The sequence below is a fragment of the Protopterus annectens genome, chromosome 2.part0 (genome assembly GCF_019279795.1).
Source record: "Protopterus annectens isolate FY-2018-M chromosome 2.part0, PAN1.0, whole genome shotgun sequence".
NCBI lineage: Eukaryota > Metazoa > Chordata > Ceratodontiformes > Protopteridae > Protopterus > Protopterus annectens.
In genome coordinates this window covers 442,746,953-442,771,188 of record NC_056728.1, presented here as the reverse complement: position 1 = coordinate 442,771,188, position 24,236 = coordinate 442,746,953, and the positions used below count along the sequence as shown (strand labels likewise).

The 24,236-nt window shown below is 40.5% G+C and overlaps 1 protein-coding gene across 3 annotated transcripts in view; it reads right to left on the bottom strand.

The window, feature by feature from the left end:
* Positions 1-24,236, bottom strand: part of CEP78 (centrosomal protein 78) — a 1,514,071-nt gene that overhangs the window by 1,238,112 nt on the left and 251,723 nt on the right. The window lies entirely within an intron of this gene.

Here is a 24,236-nt window from a genome sequence, read left to right as displayed (position 1 = left end):
TATATATATATATATATATATATATATATATATATACACATACATACACATACACACACACACACACTACACATACACAGACGACATACATGGAAATATATATGGGATACAGACATTGCCTTACTTCAATGAAATGACATTTACAAAAAGGATGGAACAGCTGATCAAAAATCAGACAGTCAAAATGTATCTGCTTTCCCTTAGTGAGACTGCAGTATAGTCATCAGTAGGAGAATTGCCCTTTCCCCTCTGTAGTGAGATTTCGGAGTTAGTGTATATGTATGTATGTATGTATGTATGCATGCATGTATGCATGTATGCATAAGCTCCAAAACAAAGTTTATAAACCAAGAAGAAAAATACGTTACTGCAGAGGCTCCAACTCGTGGTTCCAGCAGGAAATCTCAAAAAAAAACACTCAAAAGCTGTTGAAAAGTTTGGTTTTAGCACTTTCGTTTTAATAAATGCAAAAATTCTTCAGATAAAAGAGCAAGAGTCCAAACACACTTGAAATGGAGCTTATATGACATCCTAGGTCACATAAGAACCACACCCTCTTTCCTTCATGAAATTTAAAGCTATACATATCTATTAAAAGTCTTCATTCCACAGCTTAAATTACTGCGGTGGTGGTGCTGCGGTAGCGTTGTCGCCTCACAGTAAGACGCTGTCCGGTTCGATTCTCAGCTAGAGCGTCTTCTGCGTGGAGACATGCATGAATGGGCGTACCTTCGTTGAAGGTTGTGTGTCAGGGCTGGCAACTCGGCACGTAAAAATCTACTGCCAATCATTAGCGGACCGGAGTTCCGCTGTGGCGACCCCTAACCGTGAAAAGCCGAAAAGACACATACTCCACAGCTTAAATTACATAGTGTTCCATGGTTATTAATTGTTGCTGAAAGATGTCACCTAAACTTAGTTTAACATAACAAATCAGAAACAAATCATGAAAGGCATAAGAAATGTAAAAAGCATAAAAAAAACATAAAACATAAAAAACTTGCTCCCAAGTTTTGTATTACACAACAAAATGATTCAAAGAAATATCCAAAAAATATCTATATAGAGAACAAAATATAGTAATAAGGAACTATAAGAAGAGAACTGAAGAATGAGAAATAACCAACATTTTATATTTTATCTTTTTAAAGCATTAAGTTTAAGTAAACAACCAGTGGAGGTGTGATCATTAAGTCCAGGCCATACAATCTGTTCAAACATAACTAGGTAGCATGTGTAAAAATGTCATCCAAGGAGTAAACATAGATCACCCCAGCAGTAAATATAGAAGAAAGCTAATGGTATAGAAATATATCTGGCAGAATGTGCTTCAGGGGAACTTAAAAGTTTTTTCACACATCTGTTAGAATAAAAGCAATGCAGTTAAAAAAAACACTCTGACAAGAACAATTATCAACATCTTTGCTTCACTATTCTTTGATCATCTTCTCCTTTCGGATGCTCCCGTTAGGAGTCACCACAGCAGATCACTGGTCCACAGAATGAGTGGCAGTGGAGTTTTACGGTGTCAAGTTGCCAGCTCGGCACCCAACCTTCCTCAGAAGTCGCACACACTGAAACCTAGGGCCAATTTAGAAGAACCAAAGAACTGATGGCCCGTATATAACTATGCAACGAATACAATACTTTCCCTGGTTAGTGAACTGTGAAAAAAAGCAGACAACCTGATTTATAATAGTCTCAGTAGCTACTTTAGACATTAAGTAGTACACTTTGAAACTCCTGATTTACAAAAACTTAGGTAAGCAAATGTCAGCTACTTTAGACATTAAGTAGTACACTTTGAAACTCCTGATTTACAAAAACTTAGGTAAGCAAATGTCAGTGTTAAGGTGTGTAATGCTATATACCCAGTTGTGGTAAATCCCATCTAATAGTATCTCTTCTGTGGCAAGAATTTTAGCTCTGTTTAAGAAGTTGTCTCAAAGGAAGGCAAAATAAGCTTTCCCAGAACAAATCACAAACCCACAGGTAAAAGGAGTTAATAACCAGAGAATGAAGAGAATGCCAGAGAGAAAAAGCTCAGAAATTTTAAGAATAGCTAAAGGTTTAGAGTCTTGAATTATACAAAAGTCAGCAAAATTAGATAGTCAAACTGCAACAGAATTTGATGACCTTATTAAAAATAACATTTTGTTGAATGCACTGGATGTTAAGTATATCTAAAAAAACAATTAATCGTCTTCCATTAATTGCTGTTCAAACACTAGTAAGTTACAGGAATTATGTACACTGGAAAATAAAAAGCTTGGAACTCTGCAGATTCACTGTAACTACAGTACTGCTTTTCTGACTATAACCAAGTTTGTAAGATCATGGAATGATGACAAGGAGTCAGATGCAATAGTAAGAAAGTACAGTTGTGTACACTTACCATAAATGTAGATGTTCGAGTGTATTCACAGTTGCAGTCATCACACTTTGGTTATCTGTCTGCAGGTAGCCCTCAGTCAGCCCGAACACCAGAGACTTAGTATTTCTGCGTCGGTTGCTGTTGCTCCAGGACTGACGTCAAGTGGTCAGGGGTATAAAAACAGGCAGCCGACGCCATTACATCAGTTTTTCTTGCCCCAAATGTCAGGAGCCCCCCAACAGGGAGCTAAGCTATGGTGGGGAAAATTACCACCAGTAAAAAGTAAATACCAATACCCCTGCAAGGGGTGAGTAATATACACATAGAGGAGAGAGAGAGAGAGACAAGGGGGCTGGAGGGAGGGAAACCAGGACTGCAACAGTGAATACACTCTAACATCTACATTTATGGTAAGTTTACACAACTGTACTATGCTCTTCGTGTTTCACTGTTGCAGTCATCACACTTGGGTTGATTCCCAAAGCTGAAGAAAGCATGGAGGCAGTCAAGAAGAGTTTGGTCTGGCTAGTATGTCCTGCAGGACTGCAGTTGCAAAACCCGCCCTGGATATGGAATATACAGGCAGGTGGTAATGCTTGGTGAATGTGTGTATAGAACTCCAGGTAGCAGCCTCCAGAATGTCCCTAGTAGGAACTCCCCCGAGGAATGCTGTAGAGGCAGAAGTTGTCCTAGTGGAATGTGTTCTGACCCTCTGAGGGGTTAGTTTCCCATGGTGTTTGTAGCAGAAATGGATGCAGTGTGCTATCCATTTGGAAATTGTCTGTTTTGAAATGGCCTTGCTCTCTGTCCCTTGTGCAAAACTGAGTAATAACTGGTCAGATTTCCTGAAGGGCATAGTCCTATCCAGGTAGAATCTGAGCTGTCTGTGCACGTCCAAGGAGTGCAGGATCCTTTCCCCTTTATTTTGAGGATTAGGGAAGAAGGTTTGCAAATGGATAGACTGGTTGAGAGCTACACTGGACACCACTTTAAGCATAAAGGAAGGAGTAGTCCTGAGGGAGACCCTGTCAGCATGAAAAATAATGAAGGGTTCCACGGCCATAAGTGCTTGCAGTTCAGACACTCTTCTAGCTGAAGTCATGGCCAGAAGCAATGCTGTTTTCCAAGAGAGGAATTTTAACTCTGCTGACACTGCAGACTCAAAAGGGGGTAGTGTGAGCTTTTCCAGTACGCAGTTAAGGTCCCAAGCAGGGGTGGGTACTTTCCTTGGTGGCCTTGTTTGCCCCTCTCAGGAACTGTTTGATAAGAGGGTGAGAGAAGAGGGGTGGCTCAGTGTTGTAATGAGTCGAGATGGCAGAGGCATGGATCTTAATGGAGGAGAGGCCTCTGTGGAGTAGATCTGCTAAGTAATCCAGGATTAGAGGTAGGGAGGGCAGAGTTGTGTTCTCTCCTTTAGATTGAATCCAGGAGCAATACCTTTTCCACTTATCAGCATAGGATTTCCTTGTACTGGGTCTTCTGGCTTCAAGAATGACATCCAGCACCTGCTTGCTTAGGCTGATCACTGGGGGAGAATTCAAGGAATAAGCCAGGCTGCAAGATTCAGGATTTGCAGTTGCAGATGCAAGATCTGCCCCCCCTGCTGAGTGAGGAGGGTCGGGCTCTGGGGTAGGTGCCAGGGTAGCACCGGTGACAGGGCGTTTATATCACATTATCGAAAGATGAAAATAGCGAACGCTATTTAATCGAACCTAAAATATCTAAACCACATAATATCGAACATTCAGAACAGCGAATTATTTCCTTGGGAAAAAATTTGCTATTCCGAAACACATACACACAACACAAGCACACCTAAAAAACATCAATCCAAACACATACACTTATAATCCTACAACTAACCCTACACTAAACTATACATGCACTACTATCTATCCACTTACCTTAACCCAAACCCTAAGGTCTGTCACTATCGTACACTCACCTAACCCGCGCCCTAACCCTAACTCACTTAACCCGCCCCTAACCCTAATTCACCTAACCCACGCCCTAACCCTAACTCGCACCCTAACCCTAACTCTCCTAACCCGCGCCCTAATCTCAACAACCACACAATCGCACACTTACCTGAACCCGACCCATAAGTTTCCATCACAACGCTGAAAATAGCAAAGCCACAGAACCGGCCAACCAAATTCTTTCCCTAGGAAAGAATTTGGTGTTCTTCAGCTTCGCTATTTTTAGCGTTCGTTCAAAATGGGTCAACATTAGAACATTTGAAGTTTTAAAACTTCGATGTTCTGATATAGACCCGTGACAGGCTGTGTAGTAGTGGGTACCAGTGCTGGCATGGCCAATCCGGGGCAATCAGGATTGTCCTCGATCTGTCCTGTCTTATCTTGAGCAATATTCTTGAGAGAAGAGGCAGAGGGGGAAATGCATAGACTGAGAGGTTTACCCACTGGAAGGATAGGGCATCCACTTTCCAGGCCCTGCTGTGAGGTGTCCTGGTGCAGAATATGCTGAGCTGGTGACTGCAGGGAGAGGCAAAGAGATCCACCTCTGGGGTCCCCCACTTCTGAATCAGAAGGCTGAAGGTGCTGGGCTCTAATTGCCACTCATGTGGGTCTAGGAGATTTCTTCTTAAGTCATCTGCCAGTGAGTTTCGTTTGCCTGGCAGGAATTGAGTTTGCAGATGGACCTGCATGTCCAAGGCCGTGTTCCACAGGGCCATGGCTAACCTGCAGAGTGGGTTCCCCCTGCTTGTTGATGTACCACACAACTGTGGTGTTGTCTGTTTTTATTAGCAGGGGTCCTGGTAAGAGTAGGGAACTGAAAGCTTGTTAGAGCGTGCTGAAAAGCTAGCATCTCTTTTTGGTTGATGTGCAGATGAATTTCACTTGGGCTCCAGTGGCCCTGAATGCACTTATCGTCCAAGTCTGCCCCCCAGGCATAGTCTTATGAGTTTGTGGTTAGGATCTGGGCGGCATGGGGTTGAGTAAAGGGAAGTCCCTTGTTGTGGTTGCTTGCTGCTGCCCACCAAAGAAACTCTGTCCTTAGACAGGGTATGATAAGAATGACAGTTTCCACGTCCTGATAATATTGGCACCAAAAACGTTTTAAGTACCACTGAAGTTTCCTCATATGCAGTCTGGCATATGGAATTAGTAGGATGCAAGAGGCCATGAACCCTCGGGCCTGCAGGATTTTCCTTGCGGATAGCTGGGTTCTGGTGGCCATTCAAGTGAAGTAGTCTGTCAGACAGGCTTGTTTTTCTGGAGTATGGAATGCCAATCTGGGATGCTGTGTCCAAGCATGCTCCCAGGAATACAACCGTTTGACTGGGGACGAGTTTTGATTGCTTTTCATTGATGTTGTACCCCAGGGAGGTTAGAAGGTTTTTTTTACAAATGTCAGGTGCTGCAACAGCATTTCCTTACTGTCTGCCTAAATCAGGCAGTCGTCCACGTGTGGGTAAATTTGAATTTGTCTCTGTCTGCAGTAGGCAATGGCTGGAGCCAGGCATTTTGTGAATACTCTGGGAGCAGTGGATAAGCCAAAAGAAGTGCAAAGAACTGATAATGCATAGATCCTGCCCTGAAGCGTAGACATTTCCTGCATGAGTCCCTGACAGAGATGTGCAGATATGCTTCTTTCAGGTCTAGGGTGGCTAACCAGGCATCTTTGGCCAGCATAGGAAGAAGCTGCTGCAGAGTGAGCATTTTGAATTTTGGTACTACCAGGAAGGTGTTCAGAATGGAAAGATCTAGGATTGGGCGCCAAGTGCCCTCTTTTCTGGGTATCAGGAAAAGTCTGGAATAGAACCATTGACCTATCTGTTCCACAGGAACAAGTTGAATTGCCCTTATGGAGAGCAGGGACTGAACTTGGTTTTGTGCATCTGCCCACTGGTTTGGAGGAAGGTCTGGGAACCCTTTTGGGGTTGGCAGTGAGTGGAAGTAAAATTTGTACCCCTGGGATACAATGCTGAGGACCCATCTGTCTTTGGTGATGGAAGTCCAGTTTTTTGCAAGATGGGCAAGTATTCCTCCTATGGGCACGAGCAGTTGGGCAGAGGTAGGGAGTGGAGTTGAGAAATCATTGTAAATTCTTTCCATAAGGGGGTGGCTTAGCACTCCCTGTTTTTGAAGTAGAGGCACTCCATTGCTTAGATCTCTGCATACCCTGAGACTGTAGTCTGGGGGGGGTCTGTTTCCCCTGGGTCTAGTTTGAGATGGCCTTGAGGGGGCTGAAAAGGACCAATGTTTCAAGGGGCAATGCCTACTGAATCTAGGAGGTTGCACTTGTAAGAAATCCTTGACTGTCTGCATAGATTTTTTTAAGAACCTCTTCTGCTTTGGTGCCAAACAGATTGTCCTTGTTCAAAGGAGCATCTAGTAATTTTGATTTGACATGGTCTGGCAAGGTCTGCTTCTTAAGCCAAGCATGCGTTCTCAGTACAGAACCAGTGACTGATACCCTGCGAGATGCTTCTAGGGCATCAAAGCCACATTGCAAAGTATACTTGCTGACTTGGCTTGCAGAATGCATAAGCACTTGTAATTCTTTACTTTCTGCACAGTCTGTAAAGGTAGCTATTTTTTGCTTAATAAGTTCCATAATATTTTGTTGGTACTTCAGCATGTGAAACTGGCAATTCAAAGCCCTAATGGTGAGAGTTGCAGAGGTGTATACTTTCTTACCCCATCTGTCTAAAGCTCTGGAATCTCTATCCGAAGGGGTGGAATTCTTAGCTGTAGTTGCTTTGATACCTTTAGGCCCCTAGGAGATGACCTCTGGGTCAGCAGTAGGATTTTTGAAAAGGAATTTGAGAGAGTCAGGAACTCTGTAGTACCTGCCTGGTTTTCTAGGAGCAGGGGGGTAAAGTATCAGAGTTAAACTGGATTCCATAAAGGGTCTATGCCAAATATTCGAACTTCCAAAATGTCGAATACCATATGGTCGAGACCATATGTTCGATATTTAGAAGTTCAAATATCTAATTAAAAAAAAAAAAAGAAAAAAAAAGAAAAACATACACTAGCAGTGTGAGCAGGGGGGCAAGCTCACCTGCGCCCCCCACACCCCCTACTTAAATATGCCAACTCCAAGACCACACTTCAGTGCATAAAAGGGAAATTCTCCCATTCTGCACCATATGGTGCCATTAAAAGTCAACCTTCGAACACTTGAAATGTCGAACATATAGTCTCGACCATATAACATTCAACATTTTAAGCGTTCGAATAACTGACATAGACCTCCATAAAGACATCATCCACAACATCCAGGACTGGGGGTATTGCTAAAGGCCTATGTTGTGGCAAATCTAGAAATTCTCTGAGTCTCTTTTTGGACTGAGGATAGCCTTGGCATTCCCAGTGGAAATGCTCTCAAAGTATGTAAGGTTTCACCAAAAGAAAAATCCTCTGGTGGAGAGGCAGAGGGAATGGATTCCTCTGCATCTGAATCCTCATAAGCAGATAAAGGCATGTCTTCATAATCAGATACCTCAGAGTTGTCGGATCCTTGGTCTGTTAGAGCTGCTGGGGGACAAGTCTCTTTTTCTCTTAGCAGGGGAAGGCGGACTTCCCCCAATCAGCATAATAAGGTCTTCTGCCATTTTAAGCATTTGATGTTGTGGCAAGGAAGCAGGTGCTTGAGTTTGGGTCATCGTTTTTTTAGGCGTAGCTCGTACTGTTGGCCTTAGAAACTCAGTAGTTTTAGACAGAACTGAAGATGCGAAAGAAGCCGTCGGTTTGTGTGGAATATCGATAGTGCAAAGAACTTTCTCAGAAGCCGGTGCCTGCTCAGTGGCTCTGGACCCATCCAAGGTAGAGACATCCACAGGTTCCAGAGTGGAACTCCAAACGGGTCTCGGTAGAGGCCTGCGAATCCAATGAAGTGGGCATCAGGGGCTGTGAAAGTGCCTCACTGACTACCGGTGAACTAGCGACTAGCTTAATGGAAGCACTGTCAGCAGTTTTGGACCTGTGCGGTCTGTCTCTGTCTTTATCCTTACATTTTTTCAGAAGATCGGTAGTTGGATGGCTTACCGAAGCCATTTCGGAATACTAAGATCGAGAACGAAAGTATTTAGCGACAATAAGGGCCCGACGACAAATAGTTTGGGCATTGAACAAGGCACAAAACTGACGGCGAGGTACGTTGTGGTCTGGGCCTAAACAGGTGACGCAGTAAGAATGGAAATCTCGGTGTGGTATTTGCTTTCCACAGGCGAGACAATTGTTACATTTTTCTGACATCAGTTAGAGCAAGAAAAAAGGATCCCCAATGGGGTTCTTAGCTTTAGAAGACTTCAGGATGATTCAATTTGAAAACGAAAACTCAGGTAGCGGCCGACCAGCACTCGTGCGAACTGCTTCTGCTTCTGGCTCCTCTGCAAGAAAGACTGATGTAATGGTGTCGGCTGCCTGTTTTTATACCCGACGACTTGACGTCAGTCCTGGAGCGACTGCAACCAATGCAGAAATACTAAGCCTCTGGTACTTGGGCTGACTGAGGGCTACCTGCAGGCAGATAAACCAAGTGTGATGATAACAACAGTGAAACATGAAGAACATCTTGTCAAAAGAAAAAAAAATTAGGTTAAAAATATCAATAAGGGATTTACGTAAGACTTGATATTTATCTGAACATTCTAAGTTCAAGCCAAGAAGCAAAAAAAAAAAAATAAATAAATAAATAAAAATAAATAAATTAAGGAAAGTATGTGTCAGAAGAGAATATTAAAAAGCAGAATAACGTTGAGGAAGAAATTTGTATTACTACTGACAGTGTATCAGACAGAAAATATTTCTGATACAACTGGAATAGATTACAAGAATGCAGACAAAGGTCCTTTGACCAAGCTTTTATTTAAGAATGACACCAACTAAAAGGCTAGCATGTATGAAAATAAACTAATTTGACACTATTAATAGTAATAAGAATAATTCTGTGGAAAACACAAATGATATTCTGAGTAAAGGAATGATTAACACACTGATGTATTATACCCAGATATCAGTGGACTACCACCTTGTCAAGAAAAAGGACTACAGTTTAATAACGACATTACCCAGAATCCGAAAGCAGAGTCAATAATACATATTACGGTAAAATAGAATCCAGTAATATTGAAATGTTATAACTTGAAGTATTTTTACCCAAATTAAAACAGGAATTACTTAAGTGTGGGAAAATGAGGTTAAAAGTGCTGAAAAGAAGGGTCCGGGGGGAATAAACCATGAACACATGCATACAGTATCTAAAATTAGTGATTTTACAGGAGCCAGTGTAAATAGCATGGTTAAACAAATGAAGGGAACACACACCAATCTTGGCTGATCAATTAAAGAGTTTCAGTAGTAGTATTACTCAGTGTTAGTTTCAACAATGAAGCTCTTGGCAGTACTAACAGGAAAGATATTATGAGAGTTAGATCAATTTAAAGTTGCCATGTCATCTCTACCCGTTATGAAACTGACATTCCTAACTTATTAGACAAACTTTAACTGACTAAACAAAATTATAAATACAAATAATACATGGGAACACAAATGATTTACATACAAAATCAATAAAGCACATGAAAAGGGCACTACTGGAAATCAAGGAACACATTTTCAGTTAAATAATTCCATTCCCATGCTGGGCTGACAATTACTGAAAAAAAGCCTGCCACTTTCATATATGGCAGAGACAGCACTGCACAGTTTGCAATATTAATCTGAACTGAACATGTACTGGGAAGATTGGCAAACATATACACATGTCTGAAACACAAAGATAAATTTTCATTTAAGTTATTATGGTGCTGGCTTTGTGTCGGAGGAAATATCCAAAGTTGATATTTTTTTTTTAGGGAAGCTAGAACAAGCAATAAACAACCAATTTCAGTTATAAGACTGGATCATATTGTAAAACTAGTGTAATTCCCAGAGTATGGGAAATAAATATGAACAACTATGTAGTCTGATACAGTTATAAGACTATAAAATAACTGCTTTACTAGAGTCTTGGAAGTAATGTCTTATGTTTCCCATGGTTATGAAGTATGAGCATCTTAGAGAAAATTCAAGATGGGAGGATTATTACTGCTTACACACGAAACAATACCCTCATATCTAGTTAAAAACGATAAAACTACAGAAAGTCTTGTGGAAATTCTAGGTCTGGTAAGCAATGGTAACTTGCACCTAATAATGAGCTACAGAACGCCAAGTAAGGATTACATAAAACATATTGATCATTTACTCAAACTGGTTAATATCTCTTCATCACACCTTAGAAAAGCAGTGTAGCCTGCAGCTACAGTTAGGAGTCTGATCAAAAGGAAAACTTTCAAGCTTAGTTTTCAGATGCAAATGAACAAGAACACTCCCCTCGCACACTGGTTTATTATTTTCATATTACAAATTAGCCGTCTTTCCTTTTAATCAAACTTGACTGCCACAAAGAAAGAAAATCATTTCATATTACAATCCTGATTTTCTGCCAGAATTTAATTATGCATTTTTTTGTGCACTGTACTTGTAAAAGTGGATACTTTCTTTGGGTGTTTTGTTACAGCATTTTTGCCTTGTATACAGTGTTAAGACAGAATATATGTGTGTGAATGAGAAGGAGGATAGAAGAATGGTGAGGATGCAAGGAGTAGAGGTGGCGAAGGTGGATGAGTTTAAATACCTGGGGTCAATAGTTCAGAGTAACGGTGAGTGTGGAAGAGAGGTGAAGAAGAGAGTACAGGCAGGATGGAGTGGGTGGAGAAGAGTGTCAGGAATGATTTGTGACAGATGAGTACCTGTAAGAGTGAAAGGGAAGGTCTACAAGAGGGTAGTGAGACCAGCTATGTTATATGGGTTGGAGACAGTGGCATTGACAAAAAGGCAGGAGTTTGAGCTGGATGTGGCAGAGTTAAAGATGTTAAGATTTGCACTGGGTGTGACAAGGGTGGAAAGGATTAGGAATAAGTATATTAGAGGGTCAGCCCAGGTTGGAAGGTTTGGAGACAAAGCCAGAGAGGCAAGATTACGTTGGTTTGGATATGTGCTGAGGAGGGATGTGGAGTATATTGGGAAAAAGATGCTAAGGATGAAGCTAAGAGGAAAAGAGGAAGGCCTAAGATAAGGTTTATGGATGTGGTGAGAGAGGTCATGCAGGTGGTTGGTGTGACAGAGCAAGATGCAGAGGACAGGAAGAAATGGAAACAGGTGATCCGCTGTGGTGACCCCTAACGGGAACAGCTGAAAGAAGATGATGATGATACAGTGTTTGGTTCTGACAAGTCAGTAATGTCAAGGACTAATTCTAGGTACAGTATTAACAACTATGAATGAAACGCAAACCAGTTCAGCCCAAGTAACACCTATTAATTACAGTTCCAACTTAAAAACTGAAAGATTAGTTGTGTAAAATCTTACCATAATGATAGATGTCCTTTTATTCTCTGTTGCAGTATTCTTAACATGAGGAAGTTGCCTGCCACAACTACCCGTCAGCCAATATACAAATGACTTTTACTACTAGGGGTGCGTAGTACATCTCATATAGAATGCTGTCGGACGGCAGCCACAAAAGTGATGCATGCGTGCACTCTCCTCAGAGCTGAGTGTCCCAGGAGGAACACCCATCTAAGTGAGTATGTAGGTTAAGTACATCCAAGCAAAAACAAAGTCAGGGGGAAGGAGAAAGGGATGGAATACTGAAACACAGAAGAGAAGGACATCTATCGTTATGGTAAGATTTTACACAAGTAATCCATGTCCTTCTATTCCTCCGTTGCAGTATTCTTAACATAAGGAAAAATACCAAAGCTCATGAGCAAAGGGGGGAGGGGGAGGGTAAGGGCAGAGGAGCTTTCCATGAAGCCATGAAGAATAGCCCTTGCAAACCCTGCCCTAGATTTGGAAATGTCCAATTTGTAATGTTTGGTAAAGGTATGGACTGAAGACCAGGTGGCTGCCTCCAGAATGGAGTTAGTGTCTATTCCTTTGAAGAAGGCGCCAGAGGAAGAAACAGCCCTGGCAGAATGTACCTTAAAAGGAGAGGGGAAGCTCTTTCCATGGTGCTTGTAAATGGCTTTAGAGATCCAGCTGGAAATAGTGTGTTTAGAAACAGAGAGCCCTGAAGCTGTAGGGGTAGAATGAGACAAATAACTTGTCTGATTTCCTGATATCCTTTGTTTTATCAAGGCAGTACCTAAGCAGTCTGTGCACATCCAAGGTGTGCAAAATCCTCTCTGCAGAATTCTGTGGAATGGGGAAAAAGGTACATAAATGGATGGACTGGTTAAGAGATAACTCATTTACCATTTTAGGCATAAAGGTAGGGTTGGTGCGGCTAGACACTGACTCTGTGGAACACCAAGAAAGGAGGGGAAGCCATTAGGGTCTGTAGTTCAGAAACCCCTCTGGCTGAGGTTAGTGCAAGCAGCAAAATAGTTTTCCAGGAACAAAATTTAGAGAAATCAGAATCTGCCGGCTCAAAAGGAGCAAGAATCAGCTTCTCTAATATAAAGTTAAGATCCTGGGGGGGGGTCTTATGTGAAGGACACCTTTTAAGAATTGTTTAGCCTCAAATCTGGAAGCTAAAAGAGGAGATAGAGGCAGACAGGGAGAAATAGCTGAAATTCCACTTTGACTGAAGAGTAAGTTAAGCTAGCATCTAGTAATTCACACAAGTATGACAGAACCAGAGGGACGTCCACTGTCAGTGGGTCCTGGTTTCAAGAAAGACACCAGACTGAAAATCTCTTCCATTTGGATAAGCAAGATTTTCTTGTACTGGGTTTCCTGGGTTCCTGCAGAACACTGAGCACATCCTGTAAGAAAAGGTCTCCGAAACGAATTAAGACCCTATCACTCACAATGTCAGCTGAAGGGTAGACAAGCAGGAATGGACTAGAGTTCCTTTGTGTTGTGTGGTGATTGCCCCTGGATAAATGCAGTTGCAGGGGGAACCAATGCTGTCCTGGCCAAAAGGGGGTCACAATCAAGATTCTTGGTTTGTCCTGCTGAATCTTTAGCAGGACTTTGAAATGAGAGGAAGGGGAGGGAATGCATACAGAAACACCCCCTTCCATGAAAAGCTGAGAGCGTCCACTTTCCAAACCAGAAGATGAGGATCTCTGGCACAAAATCATGGACACTATCTTTTCATGGGGGAGGCAAAAATGTCTACTTGTGGAGCACCCCATCTGTGGACAATGTCTTGTGAAGAATCCATTCACGGGATTGTGTTTCAGACCTGCTCAATGTGTCTGCCACTACATTTTGACTGGAGGGAATTATACACAGCCTGAAGGGGAGTTTGAAGTTTGACAGCCAATTCCCAGACTTACAGAGCTTGCCTGCAAAGGAGGTAAAACTTTGTCCCTCCCGGTTTGTTTACATACCAGTAAACAGTCATGTTATGTGTAAACTTTTAGCGGGTCTGGAATGAAAAGAATCTGAAAGGTCTTAAGAGCCAGCAGGATTGCCCTCATTTCTTTTGTATTGATGTGTTCCCTTCTTTGACAGGGGGGCTAGGTCCCTTGTGCTTTTATGGAGCCAAAAGCTGCTCTCCATCCTGTGTCTGAGGCATCTGTAAACATCTCCTGAACCAGTGGTAAAGGATGGAGTGCAAGACCTGAGTTGGCAATTAGCTGCGGAATCCACAAGGTAATTTCCCTCTTCAGGCAAGGGAGAAGTGGAACTGGGAACCCTAGGGGTGTGCATGTTGCATCCACACTGATTTCAGGAACCACTTTTCTCAGTTTCCTCATGTGTAGTTTTGCTAGAGGAAGCATTGGGATGGTGGATGCCATGAAGCTCAGGGTTCTGAGAAAGGTCCTGGTTGTGATGTGAGTCAGTGGGATTAGACTTTGAAAAAAGGAAAGGAGTACTTCCTGTAAATGGGATGAATGGGGATGTGTAGATAGGCATCCTTTATGTCCATGGAGGCCACGTAGGCTTATGGGATGATATGGGGGGGAAGAGTTTGAAGGGTTAGCATTCTGAAAATGGATACTTTCAGGAAGGTGTTGAGGTAGGAGAGGTTCAGGATGGGTCTACATGGGCCCTCTTTCCGTGGTACCAAAAAACATCCTTGAATAGAACCCTTTTCCCATTTGACTGGATGGTACTTGGTTGGATGGTGCCTTGATCCAGCAGGTATTGTAGCACCTTTGGGAAATGTGGCAGTTGGTCTCTGGGAGATTGAGGGATGCCCCTGAAGGGGGGGGGGGAGAGAATTCCATACCATGAAGTAGCCCTTTTTATGATGGAGAGAACCCAGGCTTCCTGTGTTATATTTTCTCATGCTGGAAAGGAAAGGGAAAGGTGTAGGGAATGGGGGGGAGATGAGTTTGGGGTCAAAATAATCAGACGGACCATGGTCTGTCTGGAAAAGACAATTTTGAGGTGGGGTTTGTAGTTTTGGAGTCCCAAGGTGCTGAGGTCTCTTGCCAGACTTTTTTGGCTTTACTGGGGGAGGCTGTGACTGCTTTCTAACAAACACTTTCTTAGAAGGATAGCTCCTTTGAAATTTTGGTACAGAGGACACCAGGATGCGTTTTAGTTCCTGCATTTTGGTACAGAGGGCACCAGGATGTGTTTTAGTTCCTGCATCTCTTTTCCCCTTCTCCTGTAAGGTTTTGAACAATTCTTCAGCAACAGGGCCAAACAGGGCTGAATTGTCTAGGGGCATCCATGAGTTTGGATTGAATGCCCTCTGGCAGAGGTTGTAGTCTGAGCCAAGCAAATCTTCTCAGGACTGAGCCTGTGGCAGCTGGCCTAGCTGAAGCCTTCACAGCATCACAGTTACATTTTATAAAGTGTTGGACCACTTGAGAGGAAGCTGCAATCAGGGATGATGCCAAAGATTTATTCTCAGAGTCTGGCATATCAGAGATAATCTTAGAAAGTTGGGACAGGAGTTCCAAGGTGTACTTAGCCACGTGTTTATGATAGTTTATAGTCCTAATGGCGAGGGTGGCAGAAGTGTACACCTTTTTTCCCAACCTCACCATATGTCTGCTGTCCTTGTCAGAGGGAAGCAGGATGCTGCAGGGGAGCAGCCTGGAGGCCTTATCAGATGCCAAAGTGATGATAGAAGGGTCAGCAGAAGGCTCTTTGAACAAGTACTTACAGTGCTCAGGCACCTTGTAGAATCTGTCTGGTTTTACTGGAGGACGCAAAAACATCTAAGAAGGCAGGTAGGACTGGATGGCCAGCTGAGGGACTGGGAGTGTCTACCTGAAGTAGATCGTAGTACCTTTTTTGGACCTCAGACATCTGACAGTTGTCACATTTAAAATACTAAGGTCTCACTAAAGGTAATTTCCACCATTGGAAAGTCAGTGCCGTTGGAGTCTAGCGGGGAAGTGTAATTCAGTGGACAGGGTATCTGAGATGAGTATGCTAAACCCATTCTCTGAAGACTTTTCCACCTCGAAAGAAACCTCCTCCCCGACCCTCTTCTGTGGAGAGGTATTCCAGGGTATGGCTGGGACTGAAACTCCAGAAGGAAGCCTAAGAGACATGAGGGCATTAAAAATACCCTGTGTAAAATTTTTCCAATCCTGAAGTGGATCAGAGGGTGGTGATAAACACTTTGTTTGTGGTTTCTTTTTAGCATGTAGTTCCACTGTCCGGACGCAAGCCTGGTTTCTATGATGCCGGAATCAGTGTTCTCCCTAACTAAAATTTGGGAGATTCCCCTAGGGCCCTCGGTGATCATGAGTCTGGGCTCTCCCTGGATACCCATACTGGATGCCTGTGTTACCTTCAAGGACATGCTATCACATGCTTCAAGGTGGCCTCCAATACGGGCTCAGCCTGTGGTTCAGACATAGAGGCTGAGCATTTCTTCTGGCTAGCAACTGCCTCAGAAGAGACATTTGCCAACGGAGGTGCAGCAGATGTTTCAGCCCTAGGCTTCTTGGTCTTCCGCTTACCGAGCGACTTGGACTCAGGCCCTGCTTAACCCTCCATAGCGCTTTTTGCAAAGAGTTTCATGCACTGATTCTCTGAAATGGAAAGGTATAAGCTAACCTTCTTCTCAAGGTTTTAGGCACAAAGGCCTGGCAGATCGAACAAGATCTGTGGTCATGGGTAGACCCAAGACAGAAAAGGTACTGCTGGTGGTTGTCTTTATGCGGAATCTGACGTCCACAAGAATGTCTGCCTTTCTTGGATAACATAAGACCTAGCCACAATGAAAAAAGTAGAAAAAGGATTCCCTAATGGGGCATTTATCTGAAATGTAGAGACAATAACTACTTCAGTGAGCAGACTGTATGTATGGGTGAAGCGTATGGACTAGCGGCAAAGAAGTTCTGGATAAGGTGTGTGGCACTTCACTTTAATGGCCGACATCTGTCAGCAGCCTACGTGTGACATACCACACACCTATAGTAGTAGTAAAAGACTTTTGTATACTGGCTGATGTTGAGTTGTCACGCAGGCAACTCCCTCATGTTAAGAATACTGCAACTGAGGAATAGAAGGTCATCTACAGTTATTACTTTGAAAAGAGCAATTAATTCAGCTACAATTTTAAGCCTGTTATGAAAAATTCCTTAAAATGCTAAATCAAAGATGCCACTAATAAAAATCAAAGAGTGCAAAGTAATGAAAAAAAATATGAGTAGACATTCACACTACTGTTACAAATTGATAAACTGAACTATAATAAATAATCCTCTAATCATAGCATTTTTTTATCTGTCCCTCTAAAATGACATCAGGGAGGTGATTTGACTGCAACACAAAATCATGCAGCGTAGCTGCCCCCTTTCAGGTATTTTGGGTATAACAAATTAGAAAAACAATAATAATAACAAAAACTTTGATAAAGAAAAATCAACAATGAAGGAAAGCTTAAAATATGCTGAAAAATATTATTTTCAGTTTTTAGGCAGAGTTCTCCATTAAAGGCCCAACTAAAGGGAAAGATTAATTGGACAGTCACAACGGAAAACTCGAAACTCATAAGAAATCTGCAAATCTACTTTTTGGCTTTTCAGATCAAATTGCCGTCATTTTCAGCACTGAATTAACATGTGCCCCATCTTCTGGTGTTAAGAGCTGTAACTATGGTTTGACTAATTACAATGAAGCTAAAAAAACATTTGAATGAATCAGACTAGAGGCAGATATACATAATGAACAGGGCTATCTAACTTTAGAGAATTTACTGGTCAAGAGTGTTGAAACAATGGCAACTGTAAATCACAGCACAACTACAAACATTGCATGATGGTGTACCTCATTTAAATTGTACAAAAAGAAGCATATAATTTTTAGGCATTATGAACACTTTCCTAACATAAAAAAGAAAAAAAGGAAATGAAATAAAAATCAGTAAGAATTTAAGATTTAGGATTAAAAAGGGCGAAATATCAAACCAAATTTGCTTTAGAGACCAATAATAAGAAAGAGTATGACAACAACTCAACTAAAATCACAACACTTGATTAACCTTTTATGAGTTAGATTCTATCACATCAGCTCCAAAAATGATGGCCAATGAATTCAATAAATACTTTTCTATAGCTAGTAATGACTCCATCTGGCCCTATTTCAATAGTCAACAAATATGTTTCTCCACAGCCCAAGAAATACTTTTGAGGTCCTTAAGGAAGATTAATAAAATAAACCAAAAGGCTCAAATAACAATACAGTGACTTTGTTTTTTCTTTAAACATCACTTCAGAATTAATACTTGGGATCAACAGTTCAAAGTAATGGCGAGTGTGGAAGAGAGGTGAAGAAGAGAGTACAGGCAGGGTGGAGTGGGTGGAGAAGAGTGTCAGGAGTGATTTGTGACAGACGAGTATCAGTAAGAGTGAAAAGGAAGGTCTACAAAAGAGTAGTGAGACCAGCTATGTTACATGGGTTGGAGACAGTGGCACTGACAAAAAGGCATGAGTTAGAGCTGGATGTGGCAGAGTTAAAGATGTTAAGATTTGCACTGGGTGTGATGAGGGTAGACAGAATTAGGAATAAGTATATTAGAGGGTCAGCCCATGTTGGACAGTTTGGAGACAAAGCCAGAGAGGCGAGATTGTATTGGTTTGGACATGTGCTGAGGAGGGATGCTGGGTATATTGGGAAAAGGATGCTAAGGATGAAGCTGCTAGGTAAGCGGAAAAGAGGAAGGCCTAAGATAAGGTTTATGGATGTGGTTAGAGAGGATATGCAGGTGGTTGGTGTGACAGAGCAAGATGCAGAGGACAGAAGACATGGAAACAGGTGATCCGCTGCGGCGACCCCTAATCGGGAAAAGCCGAAAGAAGAAGAAGACGACTTCAGACTTAAGTCTTGCTTTATTAACCATAGTCAGATTACATTTGAAGGTACCGTCCTCAAATCCTGGAAGATTTCTCATATAACTTGAATACATAAAGTTGATACAACAGATGGAAAGAACTACAGACCTATTAGTGTAACATCAAGTTTGGACGAATGTTTCAAGAGAAGTATCACAGATTTAATGAATACAAACATCAGCAATTTGTACTCTTAGATACACCAGCATGGCTTTGTTGGGGAAGATCTACCATTCCCAACCTGGTAAAATTTTATGAATTAGTTACAATGGCTTCATAGCTAAGATTAATAACATGAGCTATATTTTTGGAAATGACCACTTCATGATGCTTCCTATGGCATAACATACTTGTAGATAAGACTCTGGCTGCTGAACTGGGGAAAATTTTTGTCCCTTGTAAACACAAGCTGGTGACTACTAAAGCAAACATTTTATTAACATTTACAACAAATGTGAGATCTGAAGAGTTATGTACTAAATTGGTAATTGCTGGTTCCTATTCAAATGCATAGGACCTCTTTTGAGCACTTCCTAATCTTTATGTGCAGTTATGCATCACAAAGATCTAAACAGACATCCAAAATCTTCTAGGCATAAGAAGCAGGAGAAACTGAGAAGTCACCACACTAAAGGATACCTTAATGAGAAAAGTGTTTAGGCCACTCAAGTTTAGCCTTTTCCTTAGGTCCCACGTCTGCTTCAAAACTGTAAAGTATCTAGAACAACATTCAAGTCCCCGTTGAGGAAGCATAACCTTGAATTACTCTTTTCTTGAGAAATATCAGTTTCTGTTTCATTGCCACTGTTTTTTGTCAAGGTGTAATATCTGAAAAAGGTCAGAATATGGTAGAAGTGGAAGATGACTTTATATGACAACCTCTGGCTATCTCTTCTCAAACTTGTTGCAATCTTGGGCAAAACCAGTGTGTTGAAGTAATATCTTCGCCCACTACCTTCATCCAAAGTGGTTGGTATGTAAGTCAGAAAAGAACAGTTGTAAGTGTTGAACTTACCATAACAGCAGATATTTGAATGATCATTGTTACCGGAGACTTAAAGAAATGGGATTATATCCTGCCAAGGGTATAACAACCGGCAGCTTCCAAAACTTCAGGGCACCTTCCATGTGCCCAAATGGTAAAGCAGCTCGAGCTCAGCTGAGTAAAAGACAAGTTTGGGTGCAAAGCCCTTCAGAGCTTTCTTGCAGGCACAGAGAGGGAGGTTGAGCCCTGAAAGCACAAAGTTAGGTGCAACAAAAATAAATGTCCACACACTGGCATAAAACATGCACCAAAATATAAGGGGGATGGAGGAAGGGAGCAGCTACTGCAGCAGTGATCATTCAAATATCTATTGTTATGATAAATTTAACTTACACAACTGTACTATGTTCTTCATATTGATCACTGCTGCAGTAGCCTTAGCTACATGGGTAAATTACCATAGCTAACAATATTTGGGAGGTGGAAGGAGAAGCATCCAGGAGACCTTGGAGAACTTGTAGCTGAATTGAATTACAGAGCTCAAATGGTTAACATCAATGATAAAATGAATAAGCTGGAGGCTGACATAGTACAGAGAAAACGTAATAAATTAGTTCGGGACTTAAAAGACTATGAAACAGGTATTATCTTCAGTTGGCAGCGTGAACCCGTGCATAATCGTTCCAGGGGGAGGAGCTGGACTCGCAGCTCAAAACGAAGAGATTTTTCAGCGTCTTCTTTTTCTTCAACGGAACAAAATACTGTTGCCAAAAATGTTTCTTTTGCCAGAACTGTTGTTTCCAATCGAGTTCCTGATAGGGATGCTTCGGAAGCTTCTAATGAAGCTTCTAATTCAAATTCTATGGATAATGTGAACTTTCAAAATGACCACTACAATAAGGGGAGAAACAGAAGAAATGGCAGAAAGGGGCGAAATCGCTACAAATGAAGGTTTGACAATAACAGTTTCAAACAGAACTTGTTACAATGTATCTTCATTGGAATGTATCAACTTATCTAATTTGTGTTTAAATAATGATATGTTGAATGTTCTGTGCAAGGGGAGTAAATTTGTCCCAACGATTTTCCCGTCATTTGCTGACATTTATTTAGAAGTTAAAGCATTCGTTCGCAAACTTTTATTGAGAGTATACTTTAAAAAGTTTACTAATGTGAATGTGAATGTGAATGAAAATGTTCCAAATTCAAATGAGATTTATAAAGAATTATTTAATGAAGCTGATTTTGACGAAAGTTTAATGAATTTATCCGTATATAACTATGAATGTGATGAATCTAATATTTCTTTTGATGAATGTGATGATGGTTTAATTTGTTCTAATACCAATACTAATTCAAATGTTAATTACTTGACAGGATATGGTAAGTTAATGATGCCAAAATTCAAAAATGTTAGAAGTAAGTTTACACCAGCGATTTTCATACCAGCTATTTCAATTTTCCAAAAGGTACTTCTTAAAGAAACAGAGATATCGTTTAGGGAATTTTGTAAAGAGAAAAAACAATTTAATTTGAATAAAGAAGAATGGCAGGCTTTAAAAAATCTTAAAGAATTGAAAAATGAGTATATATTCAAATGTGCTGACAAAGGGGGTAATTGGGTTATTTTGAACAGACCTGATTACTGTAGGTTGGTTAACAGATTGCTCTCCAATTGTGAAGAATATAACAAACTTGATGGTGATCCCCTAAAATCTTACAATGAAGAATTGTTATTTTTATTGGAAAGGGGAGAACGACTAGGATTTTTCTTGCAAACTGATGTTAAAAAGATGTATATTAAAGACCCTACTACACCGATATTATATGCACTGCCCAAGATCCATAAAGACTTAGTTGAGCCCCCTGGTAGGCCTATAGTATCAGGGGTAGGCTCTTTTTTGGAGAATGTCAATGTCTTTTTGGACTTTCAGTTAAAAGTTTATCTTAATAGGGTTAGTGCTCATATTTGTAATACTCAAGATTTGATTAATGAAGTATCCAAAATTTGTTGGAACAATGATTATTATTGGGTGACCATCGATGTCAAGTCTTTATATACAAATATTAACATTAGGTGGGGACTTGAAGCTATTTACAATATGTTAGGTGAAGGTCCTAGGACTAGTTTTTTGATTTCTTTATTGGAATTTTGTTTAACTCATAACTATTTCATGTTTAATAATGAGTATTTCTTACAAACTAAGGGGACTGCAATGGGAGCTGCTTATGCTCCCACATATGCTGTGATATATATGGATTCTTTTGAAAAAAAGTTCATCTACCCCACGGATTTTTTCAAACATAAAGTAATTTTGTACAAACGTTTTATTGACGATTTAATTTTCATATGTAAAGGGGATGTGTTAGAATTTTGTGATTTTTTTGAATCTCTGAATAACAATGAACATAACCTTTCATTTTCATATGAGATGAATAGAAATGAAATCAACTTTTTGGATCTGACTTTGTTTGAAAGAAATATTATCATTGAGTTCAGACCTTTTAGAAAGAGTACGTCAGTTAATATATTTCTGCATGCTACCAGCATGCATCCTCCTCACTTGTTGAGAGCTTTGCCTTATGGGGAATTCAAAAGAATATATCAGCACACTAGTATAGAGTCTGAGTTGGATCATGAGTTAAATGAGGTTTATTTAAGATTAATGGAAAGAGGGTATGAAAAAAAGCAACTCTTAAAGAGTATGAATAATGTTATGAATAAGAATAAAAATTCCACAAAGTTTGAAATGGATGTTTTAGATCCAATAAAAAAAGAAAGAGATGTGGAAAAGATATTCTTTGTGACCAGGTACACAACTTTTTCTGAAAAATTTACTTCCTTAATTAAAAGGTTTTGGTACTTGGTCAGTGAGGATGAATCTATAGGTGAGCTCTTTCCATATCACATAACTTTTTCATACAAAAAAGGAAAAAATTTAAAGGATATATTAAATAATAACCTCTTAATCAAAAAAACTTTTCATACTACTAATGTGGGAACATTTAGATGTGGCTCTTGCAGTTTATGTGATAGAGTAATAAATGCCAGGTATATTAATAATATTAACCATAACCCCTAGCATTACTTTAATTGCAAATCTACTGGTGTTGTATATACACTTACTTGTAGTTGTAATAACATTTGGTATATTGGACAAACCAAAAGAATGGTCAGAGTTAGGATCTTGGAACATTTAAGGGACATTCGGAATTTAAATCTATCTAGTCCCGTTGCTAAACACTTCTTTGAAGCTCATGAGGGGAAGTCAGAAAGTTTAAAATATAGTGTTCTGGGCAAGCCTTTAATTTGTAGGGGTGATAACATAGCTGATAGATTATTGGAGCTGGAAACTAGGATGATTTTGAAGTTCAACACTTTAAAACCTTTTGGTTTAAATTTAGAATTGGGTATTTGATGAAACTAATACATCAAATTAGTTCATTTTATTGAATGTGTTAAAAAACAATATATTATATTTACATTTATACATGAATTTATTAACAATATATATTTGGAACATATAATGAATTTAAAAATGTATAATTTTATTGAAATGAATATTTATTCAGAAACAGGAATTATTGTGAGATCACTTTAAAAATGTATATAAGTCTTTCTCCTTTTTTGGAATTAATTAGTTAATTAATTAATTGATTGTTTAATTGCTTTATATATAAAACTGCTACTGTGTAGCAGTAAGTTGTGATCCTTGAAGGTGAATTGCCGAGGTACCAGGTCGTTGACAATAAAGGAGAATTGCTGGAGAAGTACTGGCTGTTTGGTGTGCTACTTGACCTTGGAGAATGGCCCACACAAATCATGATCTAGACCAAGAGAAGGAATCCAGCTTATAGTGCTTTAAAAAAGTATGTTCAGAAGACCAAGCAGCACCTTTTAGAATACTTCTAGAATATAACCCTTTCCAAAAAGGCATAGAAGAAGCCAAAGTCCTTCTAGAGTGGACCTTGACCCTGCCCGGAACAGATTTGTTATGGCAAGTGTAACAAAAGCTAACAGTCTTGGGCAACCATTTGGAATTAGTCTGTTTTGACACCGGTTGTCCCTTCTTACCTTCACAAAGAAATGGACAATTGATCTGATGATCTGAAAGGTTTAGTTCTGAAAAGATACTACTAGAGCTGTCTGTGGACATCCACAGTATGAAGTAACCTTTCTCCCTACTTTTTAGGTTCAGGAAAGAAAACAGAGAGATGGATAGCTGACAAAGTAAAACTGTATACCATTTTAGGCATAAAAGAAGGATTAGTTCTGAAAGAAACCTTGTCTTAGTGGAAAATGAGGTAGGACTGACTCACCATAGCAGCTTGCGACTCAGATACTCTTCTTACAGAGGTCAGAGCAGTCAGTAAACTGTATTCTTTATTAAGAAGTCAGCAGATTAGCTGGTTCAGATGGAACAAGTGTTAGTCTTTCTAACACAAATTTAGATCCCAAGGAGAGGCCACTGGTTTACTCTGAAGCCTCTTGGGCAAAACCCCTTTCAAGAACATTTTGATATGCGATTGTCTTGAAACAGGAGGATCCATGGACAGATATGCTGAAATGGCAAATAAATGAACGGAATAGTAACTCATGC